This window comes from Podarcis filfolensis (genome assembly GCF_964270895.1).
Source record: "Podarcis filfolensis genome assembly, chromosome: 3".
Classification (NCBI taxonomy): Eukaryota; Metazoa; Chordata; class Lepidosauria; order Squamata; family Lacertidae; genus Podarcis; species Podarcis filfolensis.
Genome location: NC_139606.1, coordinates 97,717,448 through 97,735,599, shown reverse-complemented (window position 1 = coordinate 97,735,599; position 18,152 = coordinate 97,717,448). Strand labels below are relative to the sequence as shown.

Sequence of the window (18,152 nt, the reverse complement as noted above, 5' to 3'; positions counted from 1 at the left end):
AACCCGAAGCGTCTGTAACCCGAGGTATGACTGTATAAAGCCCTGTACAACTTGGGACCAGGATACCTGAATGATCATTTTGCCCCTAATATACTGAATTGAGGGGTTCCTTAAGATACCATCTCACCAGGAAGTCCATTGCAAACAATGCAGCAGTTGGGCCTCTAGTGTTGTGGCAGCTGCCCTCTGCCTTGGCCCAACACCGCACAGGTTTCAGTGGTGTATTCCATTGTATAATTAGAATTTTTAAAAATCTTAGCACTGAAAGAGTGATAAGGACAATCCTCTTTCACATTCATGCATTTCCATTGTTTGTGGCTGTATGTGACAATTTCTGAGAAGGTATCACCAAGGAGCAAAAATATTAACGCTATCATTCAGCTATGAAAGCAGCCCACACATGCTTGTTATAAATCACCAGGAGGCTTTTTATATTCAAGTGTATCTGCTCACCCTCCCCTGCAACACACTCTTTTGTTGAAAAAGAAACAAACATGCCACTTCAACCAGGTTTCTGACTGGTTTTTGTTTGTCAAAAAAGGTGAGTAACCATGAAGAACAGTTAAATGACAAAAAACAGTTGGACTTCAGTCCCTCATCCTTATAATTTGGCAGCCTAGAAAGCAAGGGGTGCTTAAAAAATAAAATAAAACTGAGGGATTCATTGATGAAAACATTAGGTTGGTAGCATTTAGAATCCCTCAGATCAGCCTCCATACTTGAGAACTGGAAAGCAGCCCATGCAACAACGCTACTGGTTGAAAGGGGATCCTGGAAAACACAGGCCAGTGAGCTTATAGTGCAGGGGTCAGCAAACTTTTTCAGCAAGGGGCTGGTCCACTGTCCCTCAGACCTGGGGGGGGGGGGGCGGACAATATTCTGAGAGAAAAAAATGAACAAATTCCTATGCCCCACAAATAACCCTGAGATGCATTTTAAATAAAAGGACACATTCTACTCATGTAAAAACACGCTGATTCCCGGACTGTCCGCAGGCCGGATTTAGAAGGCGATTGGGCCAGATCTGGCCCTCGGGCCTTAGTTTGCCTACCCATGTTATAGTGTGTCCCACAAAGGTACAGTGGTACCTCGGGTTAAGTACTTAATTCGTTCTGCAGGTCTGTTCTTAACCTGAAACTGTTCTTAACCTGAAGCACCACTTTAGCTAATGGGGCCTCCTGCTGCTGCTGTGCCACTGGAGCATGATTTCTGTTCTCATCCTGAAGCAAAGTTCTTAACCTGAGGTAATATTTCTGGGTTAGCGGAGTCTATAACCTGAAGCGTCTGTAACCCGAGGTACCACTGTATTGTTAAAGATAAAATAGGTAGAACTGGTTAGGTTGATATGGCGCATGCTCCTGACAAGGTAGCTCCTGAGTAAGCTTAGCAGCCATGAAGAAAGAGTGGAGGTCCTCCTGCGGATCATGAATTAGTTAAGTGGCAGGAAGCAGGGAGCAGGAATAAATGGAGAATTCTCCAAATGGAGATATGTAGAAAGTAGAGTCGCCCCAAGCATTGGTTTGTGGAAGAGCAAACCAGGGTTTTCTGTTGCATAATGTGTGAAATTGCCCCATATCAATCCCATGTAGAATCATCTCCAAATATCATGGCTTCGGGTAGCCTTTAGCATATTCCTCAGAGACGGCTCTACTGCTACTTTTCTTTAGTTTCACTGTTAAACAAGGCAGAAAAGCGGGGGAGAAAAAGGCTGAAGGCAGGTGCTTTGTAATGCCACAGCAATCAGTTTAACACACTAAATAGCTCAACTCCTTGAAGTTCCTCAGAGACTGTGACCTCTAAAGGCACATCTGTGAGGTCTGATGTGAAGACCGAGAATCCCAAGCACGATAACATAGGGATCTATTTGGATTTTTCTATTAGTCTCATTTTTCTACTTTGTCATCTCAGATTTTTCTACAATGTCAACAACAAATTGGTCAAATGAGGCATCACCCAGTGTGTGGCTCTCTGCATGTTAAAAAAAACACAATGAATACTGGAAGCGGGAGAATTCTCGTACTTAATCTCTCCCCTTGCAGAGATACACGTAATTTATATATGCTTAGTTGCAGGGCTTCTATTTCCCATGGACAAGATGCAAGAGTTCTTTTTGGGGATGTGAGCGAATGTGCAAGCACAAGCAAGTTCACAAATGTTGTAATGTGTGACACCCTTCCTCAGCTCACTGCTCTCACATTCAAGCGTGTGAATATGTCGAGAGTGCCGACACCCTCTCCAGGCCTTTCTCCTGTCTCAAAACTTAACATAATGAATTGGTTTAATATTCCATTATCAAGGTATAGACCTTCACATCTCGAGGCAATTTCATGTAGGATTGCCAACTTGAATAAAATATTGGGGGATGAGGGATGCAGATAAGCCCTGCCCCATCGATCACATGACACAGCGCATACACACCATTAGAATGGCAACAACTGTCAACTGGGAGAGGGGAGGCGGCCCTCTCATATATTTTATTGGTGGGGCCGATGACCCCTCAGCCCCTATGAGTTGGTTCCTATGTTTTCATGAATGACACTGTCACCATGGTTTGCATTTTATGGGTTTGAAAAGCAAATGCAGAACGAAAAGGACTAGACTGAAAAGAGCATCCTTCTGTTTTCTGCTCTGCATTAATGCCACTCACACTTGCACATACTGAGGGTGGTGTTCAACGTTGCACTCTTATACATGTTCTATCTGCACAAGCCTTGCGGCTTTCCAGATGGACAAATTGAGTCTTTGTCCAAGAATAGACCACAAGGGTCATCTAGTCCAACCCCCGGCAATGCAGGAATCTTTTGCCCAACATGGAGCTCAAACTCACAACCCTGAGCTTAAGAGTCCAATGCTCTACTGACTAGGCTATCCAGTCACTGATCCCCACTGTCTTCCCAAGGGGACATCAGGTGGCAACAAGAGGAGCCAGATGGGTGGGGTATAAATAAAAAAATTACTATCATTATTAGGCGTGTGGGGAGAATCCCACCCCAAAAAACCACAACAGGAGCTCAAAGGCATGCTTAATATTATGTGAGAAAATGCCTTTACTTACATAGAAGATGGGGCGACGCTGAATTCAGGGTTTTTTTTACATACCCTTGTACTCCCTCTTTCAGTACATTAATTCTGAGACTGTCTGATATCACCAGCTCTGGAGGCTTATCTGAAATGCATGTTTCCCTTACTGGATTCTGGGAGAATTTTTTAAGAACATGATTTCATGTTCAACCCACACTTGAAAATAAAGTTTAAAAACACTGTGCTTTGGAAAAAAGATTAAACAGCACTAAGAATTTATAGGCTACGGATCTTAACCTAAGCAAAAAGCAAACCAACAATAAAATATTTCTGGAGCACAATTGTACTCCCACACTTGCAGTGCCTGGAGAAAAACTTCAGAAACAGCTTAGCTGACAATGGATTGTAGCCAATGCTTTAGGATTTAAGATTATGTTTGTACCACCACTGTTGTCACATTTCATTTTACTTTCTGCCTCTTGCTGCCTGGAATTCATTTCCCCATGTTTTCTGCATATAGTTTCCCCGTAATTGTGGGCTTCCTTTCTCTTCCCCACACCCTGGCTGCTGAATGAGTACAGCCACAGTTATAGACTTCACAATTTTCTGGTGGGTGTTGCTCAAGTCATTTGGAGGGTAAATCTGCCTGCATTCTAGGACGCTATAGAGTGGAATGAAAGCAAACTTTGACCAAGAAATCTGGTCAATGAGATAAGCAGGCCTCAATGTCTTGGGGGGGTGATTAAAGAGGGGTGGAGGCACTGAATGCACGAATAAACCAAAAAGATGAAGTTCTCAAAATGTTCCAAACCAGGCATGTTTCAGAAACTAGTGTTTGCTTCCCCAGGGGCAATCAACTCCTTACAGGCAGTGTCCACGCAACTCAGAAAGTCAAACTATGGTTTACTGGGATCGGACTAGTTTGTAGACTCTTGGAGAGAGAGAGCCACTTCATTCCTTCCCCCTCTTTTTTACTCCCAAACCGCATGGAACTAAGACAATGTTTGGCTTAGCATGTCATCTAGACCTGGGTTTGCAGTTAAGTGCTCTCCTCGCTAACCACCAGCTGAAGCCAAGAATAGGGACGCTGGGAAATTCTGATGAAAACAGAAAAGGAAATTGCAGGTGTCCCCTTATGGTGGGAGTGAGATTGGGTGAGTGGTTGTGTGGCAAGGTCCTGACCCCCCACCCCACAAGGTATCAATGGTTGTATGAATGGGTGCATTTTATGCTAATTAGGATCCTGCGTTTTGCTTTTGTTATATTGATATTGCTGATATGGATATGAATATTGTTTATCTCTTAATGTAAATCATTGGACATTGTTTTTATTGTGTGTGCATGTGCATGCATTTTGTCTATAAACTGCTTCAAGATCTACAGATAATAAGCATATAAATGGAAATAAAAAAGTAAGAAGTACATAAAAAGCAGGAAGACGCTCATTAAAAGGAGCATGTGACAGATACATTTGGTATGGAATTGCCAACCTGCTTACATAGTTTTCTGATGCAGCTCACAGGAAACTGAAGTCTGGGTGTAGTCTAAGAGTGGCAAAAGTTCATTTTCTTCCCTCTTACTAACAACAGAGCCTTAAAAGTGAGAAAAACGACACTTGGATGTATCTAGGTTAATGCTACACCCAGTTAAAGTTGCTGATTGCCAGTTTTGGGGAGATGCAAATGGGGTGGGGTTTTTTAAAGAAAACTTAGGATAGTTCACAGCACTGTGCTCCATCATCAAAAGATTTATTTCATCGAGGTTCCAATATATAAAAATTAAGCCTGCTGCTAACAATAAACATCTCCTTAGATGCTCCTTTATCTTACTCTGAACTTGCATCCACAGAGACAGGTGAGCCAAAATGAAAGATCTGAAAAGCATCTGTGTTCTAAATAAACAAAATGAAGCAAACACAAAAGAAGACCAGAAGTGCACTTTAGAAGTTTCAACAGGAGAGAACGCATTTGTTTCAAAGCAACTCCACACAAGGAAAACCAAGTATTGTATCTATCCCTCTGGTAAATGATTCACAATTTATTCCGCAAACCTCAGGATGTGGGACAGAGTTTGACAAAGAATATGTTAAACTCTGCTAAATGAACTGAATGTTTCCTATCTGTATGAGTGCATTGCCTTTGCTGCTTAAAACCACAAAGCAGCATCAAATCAAAGGAAGCTTTCTTGCAGTATAGTCCTAGGTATATTTACGGTCCCTTCACTTTGTTCAATTGGGCTTACTCTCAGGAAATTATACATAGGATTCCAGCCTTAAACTCAATGGGTGACATTAATAACGTCCACCTGCTTATGCAATAGAGATCTGATACAACCAGGCTTCTAGTTTCTCTTCTTCCTCCTCCAGCACCCCATATATCCCCAAAAGCTGCTGTGGAGGGTCCCCCAATCCACCAGAATTTTCAGGGGGATGTAAGGGACAGCCTGGGAACGAGGAAGAAGAAGCCCTGTTGTGTGAGCAGACGTCTCCTCACTCCACGTTGGCTCTCATTCTATTGTGATTGCTGTCATAGTCCAATTCTACTAGTGCTAGTGGGAAAATAATGAATTTACATCAGTGTAAGGATCTAGTCCTTATTTCAAGATTTCTGAGCCACCTTTCAGTGTAGGTCACATTGCCCTCAAAAGACAGTGCACAAAACGCCATAGCAAAATTACAAAACCATCAAATTACACCTCGAGAACAATTAATCCACAGCAGAGCAATTAATAAAATGCAGATCAAAATGTAAATGTCATAAGAATTGTCCTTTTAAAAAGGCAATCATGGGGCTAAGCTTCTTTTTCTGTGGAGTGCATCCTACAAATACCCAGCTTAGCAGCATTTTATATCCTGCCGCCTAAAAACCAAAAGAGAAAGGCAAACCAACAGCCATAAATACAGCTGGCCCCAGTGTAACCCTCCGTCTTCTAGATGTCAGGCTGCTGGTGGCCTTTGAGATGGATGGGGTCATGGTCTGAGATGGCCATTAGAAGGCACCTGGCTGTCATTTCCTAACCTGCTGCTTACTGAAGGGAGGCTGGATGCAAACTCTAGCAGTTGCCATTTCTGAAAGTTAGCTCTGTGCTGCTAAAGATAAGTTGTTTTGCAATGGTTTCCTGTGAGCTCCTATAACCCATCAGTGATTCAACTATATTCCATCTGGATGCTTTTCTCTGTTTGACCCAGATTTTATACAGATGCCAGCAGCATCTTGTCCAGTCTGTTGCTGACAACAGAGACATTGACACATCTGAGTGAGCTAGGACCTTAGGATGGGGAAAATGCTGCAGAGAAATTAAAAAGGGAAACATTTCTGTCTCTGACTTTCTCTCTTATCTTCATTTTGTGCTGTTTATTAACTTATTCTGTTCATTTGTCTTTTGATGTTCTATTTTGTCTTTTTTAATGCAAATAAATTGCCAAAAGGCTAGCTTTTTATATGGTTCTGGATTGGCATAGTTTTGACAAAGGTATGTTTTGAAAGGAAACGTTTAAATTTGAAGGTGGAGGTTTAATGAGTACAATATTAGGCATTTCTATTGTTAATTATATTCATAAAAGCTTTGACAGAGCTAAAAAATATTTGCTCTTCTGTGTTTTTAATGTTCTGCAAGAGTCTGTTGTGATATATTGTAAATTAGGTGTTATCTGTGCCCTAACTGGATTTGGCACACAATGTTAAGGTCTCTGCCCGCCCGCCCTGCAGTTTAGCATCTATATGAAGGTGTTGGGAGTGGTTGCTGGAGAATTAGAGATTAGAAGTTACCAATATGTTGTTGACACCCAGTTTCTCTATAACATGGAGGGCTGGATAAGGAAAAATTAGCTAAAACTGGAGAGACCAATAAGGGAGAGACATATTTTATTGCAGGTGGGACAGACAAAGGCAATTGGTTTTGCTGCTATTACCTTTAAAGTCCTGCGACATTATTTTAGCTGCCCAGATTTCAATTGGATGGACATATCATGTTGCATTTGGTGTTCCCATGAATTTCCATATTACACTTCCTAAGTCTCCTAAGAACTGCATGATTTGTCATACAATATAACTGCTTACCCATAGTATATTCAAGACACTCATCCAGATAGAGTAACCTTCAGTGATTACTTAAGTGGAGAAGAATGTTTTGAAAGTCCTGTAGATATTTTCAGAGCGAATGCCGCAAGATCAAGGAATGCCAGAACGTTAGCAATTCATCTAATCTACCATTATGTTATCTACCAACTTTAGAAAAGAAGAAAGGCACCTGAAAACACCGTGAGAAGGTGTATGGCTGGTGCTGAAAGTGAGAAATGTAGCTGTCTTTATGAAATGCAAAATTGGACACAATTCATCAGCATTTCAATCTACCCTTCAGTGCAGCAAGGCTAGACTAGAAGTAGGCATGGAGATGGAAGGGTCATTTCTAAATCATGTCCCGATTGTCAGAAGAGAATTGCTGCACTGAATGTGTGTGTCAAAGAACGCCAGAAAAGCTTTCTATATTGACTGGAGATGATAATGCCGAAACTTTATCCCAAATAATTTTCGACCATGTCTACAGATCCTTACATAGATTCCATTAGACTAACATAAAATGAAGCTCTTTACATTTCATACAAGGGCAGAAGACACTGAAACTCTGCAAACTAATAAATTGTTTGAAGCAATCTTATTTTTCACTGGCAAAAAATGCCACATATGGGTTGCTGTTGAAATGACTTAAAATCAAAGCAGACAGTGGAAATCGTGGACAAATTAGGGATCGTTCAGCTGTACTGTACAACGGTTTCTAGTAGGAAAGCCAGCATAACTGCACTCAATAACTTAGGCAGTGTAGGGAAGAGAACCAGAAAAGATGCTGGAAATCTGTGATCAGAATTTATTTTAAGAGTAGCTGAGGTGCGACTAGTTTGGGGAAGCGGCTTAACTCTTTCTGTGCTAGTTATTTCCCCAGTCTAAATCCCACCACCTCCCGAAGCTGCTATACAAATGGCATATTGGAGGGGGGAATTGTAGATGGGAAAAATGGTGGAGGGAGATATTTTGTTTGTTGTTGTTGTTGTTGTTGTTGTTGTTGTTGTTGTTGTTGTTGTTATTTATTACTTATACCCTGCCCTTCTGGCTGGGCCTCCCCAGCCACTCTGGGCGGCTTCCCAAAAAATATTAAAAACACAATACAGTAATACCTCCGCGAACGTCCGCACTGTCGACCATCCAATTTGCCGAATGTCCACAGCAAACACGGAAGTACCGGAATGGGTTACTTCCAGGTTTGCCGCTCACACATGCACAGAAGCCCCAAATTGCGCATGCGCAGAATCACAAACTGCTCTGCGCGTGTGCATAGAGCGGCACTTTGTCGAGCATTCCTTTCGTGAAGCGTCCGGGGCTCTGGAACGGATCCCAGATTCAAAACAAGGTACCATTGTAAAAGATCAAATATTAAAACTTCCCTAAACAGGGCTGCCTTCAGGTGTCTTCTAAAAGTCAGTTAAAGTCATAGGTTACGAACACTGCGGGTTGCGCGTTTTCGGGTTGCGGACTGTGCCAAACCCGGAAGTACCGGAACGGGTTACTTCCGGGTTTCAGCTCTCGCGCATGCGCAGAAATGCAAAATGACGTCACATGCATGTGCAGAAGCACTGAATTGCTCCACACGCGTGCGCAGACATGGCGCTTCAGGCTACGAACACTGCAGTTTGCGAACATGCTTCCCACACGGATCATGTTCGCAAGCAGAGGTATGACTGTAGTTGTTTATTTCCTTGACATCTGGTAGGAGGGTGTTCCACGGGGGTGGGCACTACTGCTGAGAAGGCCCTGGTTCCTTGAACTATGTGGATACTGAGACAGTCTAAATGCAAAAGTAATTGACATATACTTCTTGCAGTGAGGGAACCGCCAGAAGGCCCTTGGCACTGGACCTCAATGTCCGGGCAGAACGATGGGGGTGGAGACGCTCCTTCAGGTATACTAGGCTGAGGCTAAGGTCACCCCTTCTACCTTTGCCACTATAACCACCCCTTCCCTCAAAGCTACTAAGAGAGAATATGAGAGGCTTGATTTCATTTCCAGAGTCTCATCTGTTCCAGGCCTGGGACTCTCCACTTCTTCTTATTCCTTAAGGTTATTCATTATATTTTAAGCTATATTTTTATTTCAGGCACTGATTTCCAATATGCAACAAATCGCTTTTCAAATCGGTGAAAGGGCATAGGAGACTTCCAGGGTGCAACTCAAGGCAGTGTATGTAGGGTTCCCAGTCTCTCATCTAAACTCTGGCCGAACCTACCTCCACTTAGCTTCAGAAAAATGCTTGAATTATGTAACCACAAGACCAACTCCAGATTAATCTGTAACGATTGGCAGCACTGTCACCATTTCCTTCCTCTGCTCCAGCCATTTGAACCAGTGTGTGATGGAATGTGACAAGTGAGTTTATCTTATTTAATTTAGAAAACAGGTCAGCATAAACAATATCCCAATGCGCGTCTCGAGTGGCAGTAAAGCCCTGAGCAGTACTTAATGAATTGTGCATACAAAAATGGTGTCGCATTTCCCTTACGACAGCAGCCTCAATTGGGGATGTGGAAATATAACATTTCTGCAAAGCAAGAAAAGAAAAGAACACCTTGACAAAGATAGGGTGTAGATTCTCATCTCGTATCGATCTAACATCTGCTTCTGAATCATGCATGTCTTTGAGATGCACAAGCTCTTTCAGCAAATGGTCAGATATTAATTCTGCTTTGCTCAAAATCTTGCAGTAATTTGCAAAGAGTATTGAATAATGTTACCTGCAATATAAACTATTAGTGTCCCTATCACAGACAGACAGGAACAATGGCCAGATTCTCTTTTTTTTGGCAGAACTACTCCCTTTAAGATTTTCTGAAGGCAAGGATACATTAATCTTAAAAGCAAATGTACTTTTATATGGTAAGTGCAAAGAATGCAGTTTATGTCATTGCATCAGAATTGACATGCTACAAGCTTTTCTTGATCTTTTACTTCTATGGATAAAAAACACCCAAAAGACAAAACAGGAAACAGCTGACCATCAGTCAAGCAGAGAGATGCTTAAAAGTGTGACATCAAATTTATACAATTATATACCAGATTCAAGGGACGCGGTGGGTTAAACCACAGAGCCTAGGACTTGCCGATCAGAAGGTTGGTGGTTCAAATCCCTGCAACAGGGTGAACTCCTGTTGCTCGGTCCCTGCTCCTGCCAACCTAGCAGTTCGAAAGCACATCAAAGTGCAAGTAGATAAATAGGTACCACTCCGGCGGGAAGGTAAACGCCGTTTCCGTGCCCTGCTCTGGTTCGCCAGAAGCGGCTTAGTCATGCTGGCCACATGACCCGGAAGCTGTACACCGGCTCCCTTGGCCAATAAAGCGAGATGAGCGCCACAACCCCAGAGTCGGCCACGACTGGACCTAATGGTCAGGGGTCCCTTTACCTTTACCTTTATACTAGATTCACACATAACACAAAGCCAAACCAAGACTTAGCATGAATGAGAAAACATGCAGGTTTCCAAAGTAGAGGTTGTGGCCAACCCAGGCTAAGGTATGGTTTGGGCTTAGCGTTGAATCTAAACCCAGGCTATTGGTTTTTCTCACTCTAGAGCAGTGTTTCCCAAACACAGGTCTCCAGCTGTTTTTGGACTACAATTTCCATCATCCCTGGCCACTGCTAGCTAGGGATGATGGGAGCTGTAGTCCAAAAAATAGTTGGAGACCCAAGTTTGGGAAACACTGCTCTATACAAAACACATGGTGTAACCAAGGTTTAGTCTTGGTTTATACATTCATAGTCTGAGGGGAGGCAGACCATAAATGTGGATTTGGACATAACTCTTAAGATAAACCAAGGATTAATCCTGGGTAGTACTGCAGGAGCAGCACAATTGTGGAAAGCATGCAACAGCTGTGACCTTCACTTTGGGAACCCACTCATTTGCACAAAGCCATAGTTTGACATATAGCCTTACATGCAAACTGGGGCACAAATGTCATGTGATGTTACAATTAAAGGATTGCCCTTGCATCTTTGAAAACCAACATTTCTTATACTAAGAAGAGAACCTAACTACTAAACGAGAATTGCAATTTATTTCCGAAGGGTTTGCCTTCTGCCAAAGATTACACTTCTTTCAGCGTTCAGATATTATGCTACTAATAGGCACAAGTTTAAGTGCGCACCTAAAATGTAATGAGTAGAGCCACGGAAATCCAAAGCCATTATTTTACATTGTTCAAGTTATTTCACGGGGTAATCATTTCACATATAGCTTTATAAAATAATTGTGCTGATTGCATCTTGTATTTCAGAAGACAAATCCACAGTCCTAAAGGAAACATGTGCTTGCCTGCCTGTCTAGACTTCCTGAGCAGAGCAAGCATAATGAAATGCTAGAGCATTCCACCTGCGAAAAAGGTCTTTCTGTAGTATTCGCAGCCAGTTGTTTAATCATCTCTCACACCATCTAAAAGACCTAATGGCTAAATGGCATCATGAAATATTCAAGTCATGGAGAGCACTAGAGAGACCTGAATTGAGGGTACTGCCAGCCAGCCAGCTCTCTCTGGTAGGGCATGAGCAATCATCTATATCCCATCATGCAAACTACCACATGCATCTGTGCAAGGGAAAGCAAACACACCCATCCCCGAGTGAGTGAAAGTAAACTAAGAGCAATCAAGAAGAAGTAGTGTACACATAACTAAAGCAAATATTTGCTGAAACAGAAAAGACAGGAAGCATTCTGCCAATGTACCAATTAGGGGCACTCCACTGATGAGTATTAAAGAGGCTAAAAGGCGTGGAGTTTCAAACCAGAGGGAAGAAAGGGGGGAAGCTACTAAGCCAATCGTCATTACTAAGGATGATGGGAAACTTCTTCTTCCATAGGAATCTTTCTATTCTTCAAAGAGATCTCCCAGTGGAAAGAAGTATAACCTGGAATCCCCAGTAGAATTGATGGATTGATGTAGGTAAAAATGTCTAACCATCCTAAATGTGTTCAGTGTGCTCTCACATCCCCTTGGTAGGACAGTTATTTTGAGGCCAACAATTTTTCATTCAACCTAGTGTCCTGGAAATTAATTCAGTTACAATATTGACTGTACCTGTGGCAACTTCAGATTGTACGATGGACAAAAAAACTTAAAGTTGGAAAAGGTTCTCATGTATAATAACGGAGTGGCGGGGTGTATACGATATACGATATATGATATCTTTATTGTCATTGTCCCATGCAGAACAATGAAATTGAAAAACTACATAAAACATTCAAAAACCCCTAAAAACTCTGAAACCCCATTTTAAAATACACTACACTATAGAGACCCCTTATGCTGCGTTTAGAACCAGAATTGGATTTACGTAGAAACTGTTTTTCAGGCTGCTAGTCCTGGCCTTTATAACCCTATACCTTTTTCCAGAAGGCAGAAGCTGAAAGAGAGCATTTCCAGGGTGCGTACTATCCTGCGCTATCTCTGCCGCTTTCTTATGGCACCTGACAGCATAGATTTGATCTAAGGTGGGAAGAGTGCACCCAATTATTCCATCAAATGAGTGGCAAAAGTTTGTTCCAGTCTACAATAAACCTGGTTCTGCAGGTTTTCAGCACAGAAGAGTTTCAGTGAGGAAGGTTTCTCTGCCGAAAGTGTCTATTGTCTAGTAATTGTGCTATCAGAAGCTTTCCTCTGCAATTCAGATTTGCAACTTGCATGAAGGGATACAATTTTAACAGGAAATAACTTTTATGGTTATTCTTTTGTATTCTTAGACCATCCTCCAACCTATGTTTTCAAGGCAGTATTCAAAGAATACAGTAAAATATAACATAATACTGCAAAATTATACAATTTACAATTCAATTACGAAACAGAAACAATGCAGAAGTCACGGAAAATAGAAGCAGGCTAGCCACCCCTTCTGTCCCCAAAGTCCAGACAAAAAAGGTCTTTCACAGACCTTTAAAAGGTGTCAGTGAAGGGGGGGCAAACGTTATCTCCAATGGAAGGGAGTTTCATAACTGGGATGCCATCACTGAGAAGGCCCTGCTACAAGTCACTGTGGAATGTATCTCAGTTATAAATGGAACATACAACAAGCTTGCTAAATCAGGCCAATCACCCATCTAAGACAGCATCCTGATGACTGTGGGAAGCCTGCAAACAGGACATTAACACAACAGCACCTACCCACCTGTGGTTCCCATAAACTAGTGATCAGAGACATAATGCCTCTGACAGTGAAGATAGAACATTGCCATTGCAGCTAACAGCCATCAATACCCCTCTCCTCCATGGTTTGGCCTAATCCTCTTTTAAAGCCATCTAAGTTGATGGCAATCACTGCCCCATGTGGGAGTGAGTTCCATAGTCTAACTATGCACTCAACATGCCTTCCTTTATCAAAAGGATAAATGGGCATACAGTTCTTTTTTTAAAAAAAAAGTTAAGCTATCAGACAGATGACCTGATTCACAAGGACACGATTGTTAACTGTTCCATTCTTCAATGTCTTGCTGTGTATGATTCCCATGCAAGTTACACTGATAGAATTATACTCACCTAAAACCTAGATTCTAGCTCTTCCTCCCTCACAGTCACACAACATCCTTAAAGATTCAAAGCATGAGAAACCGAAATACCGTATTTTTCGCCCTATAGAACGCACTTTTTCCCCTCCAAAAATGAAGGGGAAATCTGGGTGCGTCCTATGGGGCAAATGCAGGCTTTCGCTGAAGCTTGGAGAGCGAGAGGGGTCGGTGCGCACCGACCCCTCTCGCTCTCCAGGCTTCAGGAAGACATCCGTAGCCTAGGCAGCCCTGCAGGGCTCCCTACGCTGCAGATAGCAGCCTGCTTCCCGGAGCGTCGGGCGCCCTGAAAGCAGAGCGCCCGGCGCTTGGGGAACACATCCGCAGCCTAGGCAGCCCTGCGGGAGTTCCCCGCAGGGCTCCTCACGCTGCGGATAGCAGCCTGCCGCCCGGCGCGAGGGGCGCCCTGAAGCAGAGCGCCCCTCGCGCCGGGCATACATCCGCAGCGTGGGGAGCCCTGCAGGAGTTTCCCGCAGGGCTCCCCCCGCTGCGGATAGCAGCCTGCCGCCCGGCGGGCAGGGCACCCTGAAGCAGAGCACCCCTCGCGCCGGGCAGACATCAGCCAGCCCCACAAGCTCGGGGGACAGCAGGGAGGCGCAGCGCCGCCATCCCGCTGTTCCTCGACCTGGTTCAGTTTCCCAGACCTGCTTTTTGGGGGGAAATAAAGGGGGGGAAATTCCTTTATTTCCCCCCAAAAAACTAGGTGCGTCCTATGGGACGGAGCGTCCTATGGGACGTAAAATACGGTATTTGTAGCACAAACAGGAATGCAACCTATGGGTAATGAATGAAGCACTTTGCTCAAAACAGATCGTATTTTTTCTTCAACATTTCCCATTTGGTATACCTTATCCATATTCTTAACACAATGTTTACATCTTCTGCAGCCTGCAAAATAAGTGTGCTGGGTAACTTAGGGTAGCCAATTCTAATTTGCAATCAGCTTCTTGCAAATAAAAGAAAAAGAATGCAGTTCACTTACTTAATACTAATCAAGTTTAACCATTCTCACCATCAATCAGCATCAGTTTTATCACTGACTGCAATCCAATTAAAATACCATTATCTCAATAATCAGATGGAAATTGCTATGATGGAATGTGCTTTCTATAATAAATGTTTCATAGAATAACATGAAAGGGAAAGAATGAAGTTCCTTTGCCTGAATATGTCTTTCCAAATCAATCCGCAGATAGCCCTTCTAAGCCTAGCATAAAGAAAGCTCTGGTTTAAAAAGAGTAGTAGCCTTGGATAGCAGTTTCTTGAGCTGGGGTGGGGGATGCGGGTGGCGCTGTGGGTTAAATCCCAGAGCCTAGGACTTGCTGATCAGAAGGTCAGCGGTTTGAATCCCCGTGACAGGGTGAGCTCCCATTGCTCGGTCCCTGCTCCTGCCAACCTAGCAGTTTGAAAGCTCATCAAAGTGCAAGTAGATAAATAGGTACTGCTCCGGTGGGAAGGTAAATGGCGTTTCCGTGTAGTCATGCTGACCACATGACCCAGAAGCTGTACACCGGCTCCCTCGGCCAATAAAGCGAGATGAGTACCGCAACCCCAGTCGGCCACGACTGGACCTAATGGTCAGAGGTCACTTTACCTTTACCTTAAGCTGGGATGGAATGAGAAAGTTGTCTCAGTGTGTATTTGAAAACAAAGTTAACTAGCTCACAATACCCAAAATAATAAGTGAGCCAAAACGCAGCCACCTTTCAAAATTTTGCAGTACAGTTCTCCAGCCAAGTAATGTGTATAAAAAGAATAAAGTTGCATGACAATATACATGTTTGTGAAGGAAATATGCAAAGATGCATTTCATTAGGGGAAATTGCTTACAAACAGTGGCATAGCGTGGGTTGCCAAAGCCCAGGGCAAGGAAAGCATTATGCCTCCTAAGGCAAGCATTGCTCCCCCAACTGGTGCCTCCATGCAGCACTGCTGGCGCTGGCCAGAGCTGCAGCGGGACATGTGTGCTTGCTTCCTCCACCTTGGGCACTGCCACTGCCACCACTCTCACTGTCTGCCTGCTTCCCCCACCGGCGGGTGATGCTGCGTGGCCAAGGGATGCAAGGACCCGTCCTCTCCCAGCTCCTGCTTAGTGTGCTTCTCAGGTGAGGTGGGGGGGCAGGGCGTGCCTCCAGTTGGGGCGGCAGCTGCAGAGGTGTGCCCATAAAAAAAATGTGCTGGTTTTCATGCTGATGTGACATCAGGCAGCCTTTCAACTGCACATCACTGGAGAAGGTGATATACGGGGTTGCTGCACCATGCATCTCTTCATTGAGAGCAAGTGGTGCTGTGGTCTAAACCACTGAGCCTCTTGGGCTTGCTGATCAGAAGGCTGGTAGTTCAAATCCGCATGAAGGGGTGAGCTCCCATTGCTTTGTCACAGCTTCTGCCAACCTAGCAGTTCGAAAGCACACCAGTGCAAGTAGATAAACACGTACTGCTGTGGCGGGAAGGTAAACGGCATTTCCGTGCGCTCTGGCACTCGTCACGGTGTCCCGTTGCACCAGAAGCGGTTAGTCATGCTGGCCACATGACCTGGAAAGCTGTCTGTGGACAAAACGCTGGCTCCCTCAGCCTGGAAAGCGAGATGAGCACCACACCCCATAGTTGGCTTTGACTGGACTTAACTGTCCAGTGGTCCTTCATAAAGGGATCTTGAGCCTTAATCTGAAGGAAATATCCACTTTGTATTGAAGTTTTCCTACTCTAATTTATTCTGCTTGCACCTAATTGAGTGCGTACTTCAATTCAACAGGGCATAATGAAATGATTAACTCTGTTTGCTGCCAACATGATTTTGAAAACAAATAAGTAGTCTTTCCACTGGCAGGTATAAAAAATGGCACGTAACGCTGTGGTGATTCTCACACGTCTCCGTCAAAACATACTAACAAACAGGTTAATTAATTAGGCCAAAGAATTCCATGCTGTATTTGAAGCTATAATAAAGGAATGTCTCGACAAAATAGGTTACGCTCATTGCACGGTGCCAATTATAGTTGCAAAGCTATACCCTTGTAAAGCCTTTTTCTGGCTTTTAATCAGATTTCATGGCTTTCTCCTATCTTCCTTGTATCTGAAGCAACAGTTCCAACACAGTTAAAATATATTACCACAGAAAGCAGCCCATACCGTCTCACCAGAAATGATGCAGAGCTAAAACAAAACCCCACAACCAGAAAGTGTATTTGATTCTTTCGTCTGAGAGATTATTTCAAAGCATTAGCAGAATGCAACCATATCGTGCAAACCATGGCAAACATTGTACACCAATTGCCTTGTGCCAATTTTCTGCCACAGACCTGGGAGCTCAATTATATCTATCTTCAAGTAAATAAATACACATACTAACTGCCCACGCAACCATTCCACAACACAGCACAGCGGATGTGCCAGAATACCTTTAAGCCATCATTTATGTACCTGCAGTCCAGGAGGTGTGGAAAATGCTGCTCATTATGTACTGCATTGCTCCCTGTCTAATTCTACCAGGAAGATTCCTTTTTTTAAAAAAAATGTAGGTAGAAAATCTGTTATTTCTTGATGGGTTGGGATAATTACACTACATATAAGGTTTTAACATTTGCCCTCACAGTTCAGACAAGATTTCACAGTGCAACATGGGGCCTTGTAGACTGGGAATTGCCTATGTTAAAACATGCTGGTGCTATTTTTGTGATCAGCAATGGTTTCTTGTTAATAAATCTGACTGGCTGGATGAAGTGACAGCTACTTGCCACTTTCAAGGGTTGTAGAGAATAACTCAGAGGAGCCAAACGCAGAGAAGAGAACAGGCCTCAATCTTCACCTCTGAGTAGCCTCCCTTTTGTCTGAGGCCTCATTTCATGTCATACTTCAGGATTTCTCCATGTTACATTCACAATCATATTTCTACTATATGATTTTCTTTACTCTTATACACTAACACAAACTTCAGTTTGGAGACTTCTTTATTTTAGAATATGCTTCCCACAAAACCTCTTATGGCAATTCTTTAATTCTATCCTTCAAAGTGCTGATGTTGCTGTTTGCATTTCTCTTTTTGCAATAGCGGACTCTTCTTAGTGCTGAGCGAATGTTTGTGGGTGAGGGAAGAATGCAGTAAATATATGCACAGTCCACCCCACCCCCGTCTTCACAAATTTCTGAGCATATACAAAAAGAGAGGTATAAGGAAGAAGGTTTGAGGCACATTTGCTGGATACCGAAGTTGTGAAGAAGCAGAAACTATCTCCATTACAGATTTTAACGGTCATTCCCTCTTGCTAGGAAACTCTGGAATCTATGGTTATTTGTGCAAGGCCAAGGATTCTCAATCCTGGGAATTGTAGCATAGAAAGGGTGTTGAGAATTTATTTGAGCAGTGCTACAGTTCTCAGGGTCTCCTAGGAACACTGGCATATCAACAGACATTGGATTTTTTACATCCCCACCTTACCCACCAATTTGACACATTTTTTATATCATGCTTCATTGTAATTGACTCCACGGTAATTTTATATTAGTTTGCTGGGGTGCAGAAAATTCTCTGGTA

General features: G+C 43.2%; 1 protein-coding gene across 5 annotated transcripts in view; it reads right to left on the bottom strand.

The window, feature by feature from the left end:
* The window catches only part of KCNH1 (potassium voltage-gated channel subfamily H member 1), a 230,935-nt gene that overhangs the window by 89,587 nt on the left and 123,196 nt on the right, over positions 1 to 18,152 (bottom strand). The gene's annotated exons all lie outside the window — the stretch shown is intronic.